The sequence below is a fragment of the Apus apus genome, chromosome 3 (genome assembly GCF_020740795.1).
Source record: "Apus apus isolate bApuApu2 chromosome 3, bApuApu2.pri.cur, whole genome shotgun sequence".
NCBI lineage: Eukaryota > Metazoa > Chordata > Aves > Apodiformes > Apodidae > Apus > Apus apus.
The window spans coordinates 90477454-90484419 of record NC_067284.1 but is presented as its reverse complement, the minus strand read 5'-3'; positions in this window follow the sequence as shown (position 1 = coordinate 90484419).

Sequence of the window (6966 nt, the reverse complement as noted above, 5' to 3'; positions counted from 1 at the left end):
GATGCGCCTGGCGCCGAGCCCCGGGCCGAGGGGCGGGGCGCTGCGCTGTGTTACCCCGGCAGGCCGGTGCGCAGTTACACGGGCTCTTCTGTGCAGAAACAGAACGGCAGCACCATGGTTATACACGGCTCGGCGACCCCTGCAGTTCCGAGGCGATGGCACTGCAGAGGGAAGGGGCCAGGGGCGCTGGAGAGGCTGCTTCACCCCCGGAGCGCAAGTGTCATCTTGAGCAGCAGGGCCCGTGCTGGCCTTTACTTTGGCTGTGCCATGGAACCTGTGCCAGTGGGTCGACACGTGGCCCTCCAGCTGCCAGGCAGCAGAAGCACTGGGAACAACGGTGCAAACAGTCTCAGCAATCCCTGAATTTAGGAATGCTTTGTTGCGCCCTGCACGCCACCCGTAAGCCAGCCAGGTGCTTCTCCAGCCACAACTGGGTGGGGCAGAGATAGATGGGATTAGCTGTGAAGGCCTTCTTCCATGAGCAAATGTATGTATTAATGTGGAGGTTTCCATTATGACTCTGCGTGTGCTATTAACCTCTCCCTGAGAGAAGGGATGGTGGAGGCCATCATGCTTCCCTCCTGTCTAGGCTGCTTGGCAGGCTTATTGCCAGCAGCACTCCGATCCCCACCCCCTTTGTTCAAGCACAGTCCCTCTGCAGGAGTCTTCCTTGTCCTGCTCTGTTCAGACACTGACCCCTCCATATGCCTCTGCGACTCTTCCTGTGTCTTGGCATGAGGCTCTACTGCATGACCAGCCCAAAGACAAGGAGCACAGCTCTGGCCTGAGTGGTTTGCAGAGGGAACAAGGCTGACAGCTGGGGGAAAAGGAACCAGGGGGGTGTGCCCTGCCTGCTGTTTGGCTGCAAAGCGAGAGCAGGCAGCAGCGTGGGGTGGGAGAGCATGATGAGTGATACGGCTGTGTAACCTCCTGCTGTGTGAGGGAAGCTTGATAACCAGGGCAACAGACGAGGACCTTCGGCACAGAAACCTTGTCCTCAGTGAGAGAAAAGCTCCCCCACTGTTCCCCTCCCAATGCACACTTAGGAAGAGTTTCCCATTGGCTTTTGGGCAAAACATTTGGACATGAACTGTACCTGTCCACCCTTATGGCTGGCCATCAGCATCTCAAGAAGCTTTGGGTCAAGGCAACAATTCTGAAGGGGAGGAATACCTGCAGACATGCCTGTGTGAAATAGTCAAACAGCAGCAAAATGTCACCCCCCCCGAGCCAGCCAGCATAGCCCTTATCTTGCAAAGACCTGAGAGTGGAGCATGACCGTGAGCCATCTGAACAGGAAAGAAGAAATGAGAAAAGGGATGGGAGGGGGGGAGGAGGGAACAAATACATCCTCCTGGTACTTGGCATGCATTGTGGCCCAATGTCCACAGCTGTGAGGAGAAAGGAAGAGGCCCAGCTGGTCATGGCATCCTTGCAAGTCATGGAGCTTGCTGCCACCTGCTTGTCTTGGGTGTTTTGGGTGCTTTGTAGTTGATAGGGGCAGGAGGTGGGGCATGGAGGTCCTTGGTGACCTCCTCCTGTGCTCCTCGGTTTGTCCAAAAGGTGTAATTTGGTGATGGCTCTGAAGGCAACTGGTTGCCAGCAGTAGCTGCTGCTCCCATGCCCCACCCCACTATCCCAGACTGAGAACTGCTTCCTGGAGTATCCTGACAGTAACTACATTTATGGGGTCCCTCCTCTCTTCTCCTGCCTTCTCAGGGCCTCCCTTCTTCATCAGAGGACTGTGGCAAAGAGGAAAGCATGCATGTCTGTCCTGGAGGGAGAAGCCTGCAGCTGAAATCTTTGTGCTCCCCACTAAAACCAAAAGTGTGTAAGCCATTTTGTACCTCCATAGTCTTCCTACAAAGCCTCAATCCAAGTGACTCCAAGTGCTCAAGATGCCATGTTTAATTGTCAAGGCAATGGTGCATGGCAAGGGGAAGCCTCGGAAGAAGGACCCTCCCTCCCTCCCCTCAAACTTCCCAAAGTAGCTGAGGTAGAGCTATCATCACGGGCCTTTTCATACATGAGCAGGGGAAACAGGGAGCAGGAAAGCCTGCTAATTGCCTTCAGTTTCCAATATGCCCCTATGAGCTGCTGGTGGCTTCTAGAGTATTTGTATGTGCAAAACCATCGCTGCATCACCAGCCCTGACCCACAGTGCTTTGAGGAGAGAAAGGATGTGTAGCAGAAGTTCTATGGGCCATGGGAGGCTTAGCAGAAGATGTACAGTTAACCATGTCTTGGGACTCTAAGTTCCTCACACAGGGCAGGCTCTGGGTATGGGCTGTCTGCCTTTGCTAGATGCTACACAGCACAGTTCCCCACAGAATGTTTTTTTAAAGACCCAACAGTCTTTGTGGTTGTACCAGTGATTTATGTCACCTCTCTGAGACCAACAAAACAAGCCTTCACACAACTCTTGCCCAGCTTGACCTCCCATGCATCTATAGAAAGGCAGTGCCTTTTTGTTCAAGACACTGAAATGCTGATAGCAGGAATTACTGAGGTAGGCTGTGGTGGGGAGCAGGCCAGAGAGATGGTGCTGGTTGTGCCATCACAAAAGTCTTTTGCAAGGTCCAGGCATGGGGATATGGCATGATGCCAGAGAGCATGTTCTTCTCCGGACTTGCCCTCATGGCAATCCCAGGACTCACAGATGTCCCAGTGGGCAGTAGATCCTACCTGGTGATCTGTTCAAGACACTGGTAGCAGGGGCACATCTCCCATGCTACCTCCAACAAGCAATTGGGTTTTCAACATCACAGTGCCTTATTCAAGGCTTTAATTTTAATTTCTTTAATTAAATTTAATTAGATGCAGCCAAAAAATTAACCCTAAAATTCAGAGCAATTTTCTGGCTTGCTACAGTCCACAGAGACAAGTGGTACTTTCAGGGGCAGTTCTTCTCATCTAAGGCAGTTATTTTAGTAAGGGAGAGATCGCCTTCTGCTCTTTGGTAACTGTAGGGGAAACATGGATGACTAGGTCAGACTAGACATCTTAGTTTCAGTCTGATGAGTTTGGGTGATGAATCTCATTACTTCTTTTAATTTAAACATAGACAAGACCATCAAACACTCAGATCAGGTAGCACAGAGGCTGAGTTAACTGATACACTATTGGATACCTTGCCAAATCTTTGAACCTTTGAACCCATTCCTGTTCCTAACAATAATGTGGCTGAGAGCTGATGCTCATGTTTACCAACTTACAGTAGAAGAAACACAAAGTATTAGGGAGGTTACAAATCACACTGCTGGCTTTGTGCTTTGCTCCCAAGTGACCTTTAACATCGAGCGTGTATAAAAGTACCTTGTACTTGTTGCTTCACGTGACTTCCCGAGGGACAAATACAGTAATTATTTTTGGATTTTCAGTGATCTCAGGGACAAGAAGCAAGAGTCTATCCAAATGTGTAAGAAAGGAAATGTTTGAGACAATCTTGCTATTTCCTTGTCATTACTACATGTTAAAAATCTGGAAATCTGTATTTAAGCCAGGATCTCAGATCCAGGCAGACTGGAGAGTGACAGGCTAGAGAGTGTGTCTTGTCCTGACAGGAAACAGCTTAAAGATTTCACAACACCACATGTCCCCTTCAAAGAATGAGAGAGGCTACTAGTCCCATTTACATCACTCAGTACTGCTCTGAGAAGGCATCCTTGAGTCAAGGCATACCCTAGGATAAGCAGCACTATGCAAGACTATTCCAACCAACCTATAAATCAACACCAATTAAAGCAAGTTACCTCGTGGTTCTCCCCTTGGTAAGTCATGGGTTAAATGCTTTCAAAATTATTAAATACTTTCAAAACGTTAACTGGCTTGCTTTGTACCTTTATATTTTTCTACACAGTGGACCAAATACAGCCATCACATAAGTACTTGCAAGTTAATTTGCACTGCTTTCTACTGCACCAAGGACTGAGTTTGAGCCAGTTATCCCCATACAATAGTTTCACTTAATGAGAAAGACATGACCCAGATTTCAAACTGAATGAATAAGCTGAAAATTCCCAGGCTTGTTGCTGTAGTTACAGGGAAACTACTGTTAAAAAAGGTGGGAAAAGAGAGAGAAGGAGAAACAGGAAGAAACAAAGAGTCATATTTTGGTCAGGGTTGGGCCATGTGATAGAGAGGTGATAATCTTGAAGGAGCAGGACTTCAGTGATGACGCTCAGAGCGGGTTATCCAGGAAGCCAGTTCTTCTGCTTTTTCGTTGCTATTGGGTCGATTCTGCAGACACTGATTATTTCTAAGTGGTTACCACAGTGAATAAACACAATGCATGGGCAACTGTTAGATCCGGAAAGGCAGAGAGGGATTGGGTGGGGTGAGACAGACTTTTCGACCATTTATTTAATAAAGAAATTGCCTCAGTTTAGAACAGCAGGCTGCTTACTTTTCCACTTTACAAAGATAGTGAAACTTGCAGCAATGTCTTGTTCAACCAGAATATGGCATGGAAAACTACAATTTACTAAAAATGCATTTTCTCCAAGAGCTGGCATGCTGTATTTGCAGGACCCTGGCTAAACTGAATTTTCTGCTGGTTTTAGAATAGGGAAAGCTCACTCCTTCATACAGAAGTCACGGAAGCAAAATGAAAAAAAAAATGGACTATACACAGTAGCATTAGCTGAAATGATTATATAGCACAAGACAGTTGTGGGAGGTTGAACAGAATTCACTATAGTTAGCTGTTATTACCTCATTAAAGAAGTCTTGCAAGTAATTTCTTCTTTTCTGACCCCACAATTATGGTTATTGCTTTTTGGGAATTTATTACTGTGCAAGCAAATGACCTCTGCATTTGAATCATAAATCAGCAAGATTCCAGATCAAGGACACTTCACCTTGCAACAGCAGAAGAGATGGTGAGCTAGTTTAATGCCACAGTAAGTTACAGTGTAAGTATCCCCTTGAAGAAGTGGGTCAAGAGATTTCAAACTGTGGGGAAAGGGGGGACTGACAGTTGGGCTGAAAGCTTAGCTGGTACTGTCTCACACATGAATTTGCAAGGGTGTCACATTCCTAAGCAGTAGTTTAGCAGCACTTGCTCAGGAAGGTAATTATTTTCTGCCCAAAACATGGAAAAAAGACAACAGCAGGTGCTGCTGCAGCAGCAGCTCCTCCAGCAAGACAGGAAAGGCTGTGTCATTGCCAATCTGGCTTTCATGAAGCAGGAGCAGTACACACAGGAGAGTGCATGGGATGAGAACAACACAGGTTTCTATGGCAGCATAAATCCTAGAGTTAAAAGATTTTTAGAATTAAAGCAAGATGTGAAATTAAAACCAAATAAGTATTTCAGAATAACAGCATGTAGAGACAAGCCCTGTAATCTTATAAATCAAATGCAAATACTGAGCTCTAACTTTGAATTATTCTTAATCAGTGAAGCTGGCATAGCTTCATTCTTTTTTCCAATGCTGAGGAGAAAAAAAATAATAGAAAATTTAAAAAAAAAAAGAAAAAGAAAAAAGGAAACCATTAGCTTAAAAATACTCAGACTCAAGAATATAAGAATCTATAGACTATCTTTAAAATGCTCTGGTTTGGATTACCCCAGACAGCACCAGCCCAAAATGGCCATATGCCAACGTGTCTCAGTATTTTGTGCCAAAGGGAGAGGGTTCAGAGTAACCATACAATTATTTATTGCAACGATTCCTCATTTCTCCTTCCTAAGGTTCTCTTCCCCTCCCCCCGGCCCCGCCTCAAGCACCATTATTTAAACAAATAAATTATATGTAAATGGCTTGCTAAATGATGTTATGAAGGACACAGGTCACAAGCCACTTGGTGGCACTGCCCATATAAACTTTTTGTCACTAGGCAGACAGGCTGTGGAATGTCCACTCCAGGCCTGAGTTCCCCATCCCCAACTGAGCTCTCTCTTTCTCTTCAAGTTCCATGAAAGATGCTTTGCTTCACTCCTTCCCCTTTTTGTAGAAGAGTATATGGATTGCAGGAAGCACCACTGGTTTAAAACCTAATCAAAACAAGTTTAACTCCACCTTCTACCTGCAATTTACTCTTGTGCTATCCCAGTATGAAAGAACTTGAGACTTGTCACAGTGAATGGACAGGGGAAAGAAAGCAAAAAGTAGAAGGAAATACATGAGAAAATACAGTGCAGGGAGCTGCCAGGAAAATGGGAGAAGACTAATTCTTTTAAATGGTATTCCCTAGTTAGGGAAGTTAAGACAATCAGCAGCTAATGAACAGTGATCATAGCACCAGATGAGGCTAGAGTATTCCATGTATTGCAAGATTTACCCAGGAGCAGCCCAAAACACTACATTTCACACCTATGAAGTTCAAACTCATCTGTAAGTTTTGTATTTTCTATTCAGAAATAATAAACTATAAGGCACCAAAATAAACAGTTGCCTTTATCTGCTTGTATGTCACTACCCATTTATGCAAAAGTCTAATGTTTCTTCTATTCCAGGAGATAGGGAGGAGGAGAAATGACTACTTCTGTGACAATACAGCAGTACTGAGGGGGCAGCTTTATACACTAACTGTTCTAAAGCAGTAAGTAGCAGTCAGTACTAGTTTTACCCATCTCCTGTTTTTTCCTGCACAGGATTATAAAATAATTTTGCTGTTTAGAGAAGCTGTAGTTGTGAGAGACTGCAGTCCAATTCTGTGAGAACAAGAAATAAGAGGCTGTGGTGTGCAGGTTTCTGTAGTGCCAAGGTCAAGGGTAGTTCTGAATTGCAGGTGCAGTGGGCTAGGAGGGATGAAGCCCAGGGCAGCTGACCCAAGCTGTCCCACCAAAATATTCCATAGCATAAACATCACTCTCACCATAAATCAGGAAGTTTGCAAGGATGTTTGAGGCTTCTACCAGGGCTGTCTTCCTGACAGGGTCCCATCTGTCTCATCAGTCATCCCACACTTGAGGCCTACTCCTCCCCGTGCTGTGACCATTGTGTTCTTTCTGGAGCTGTC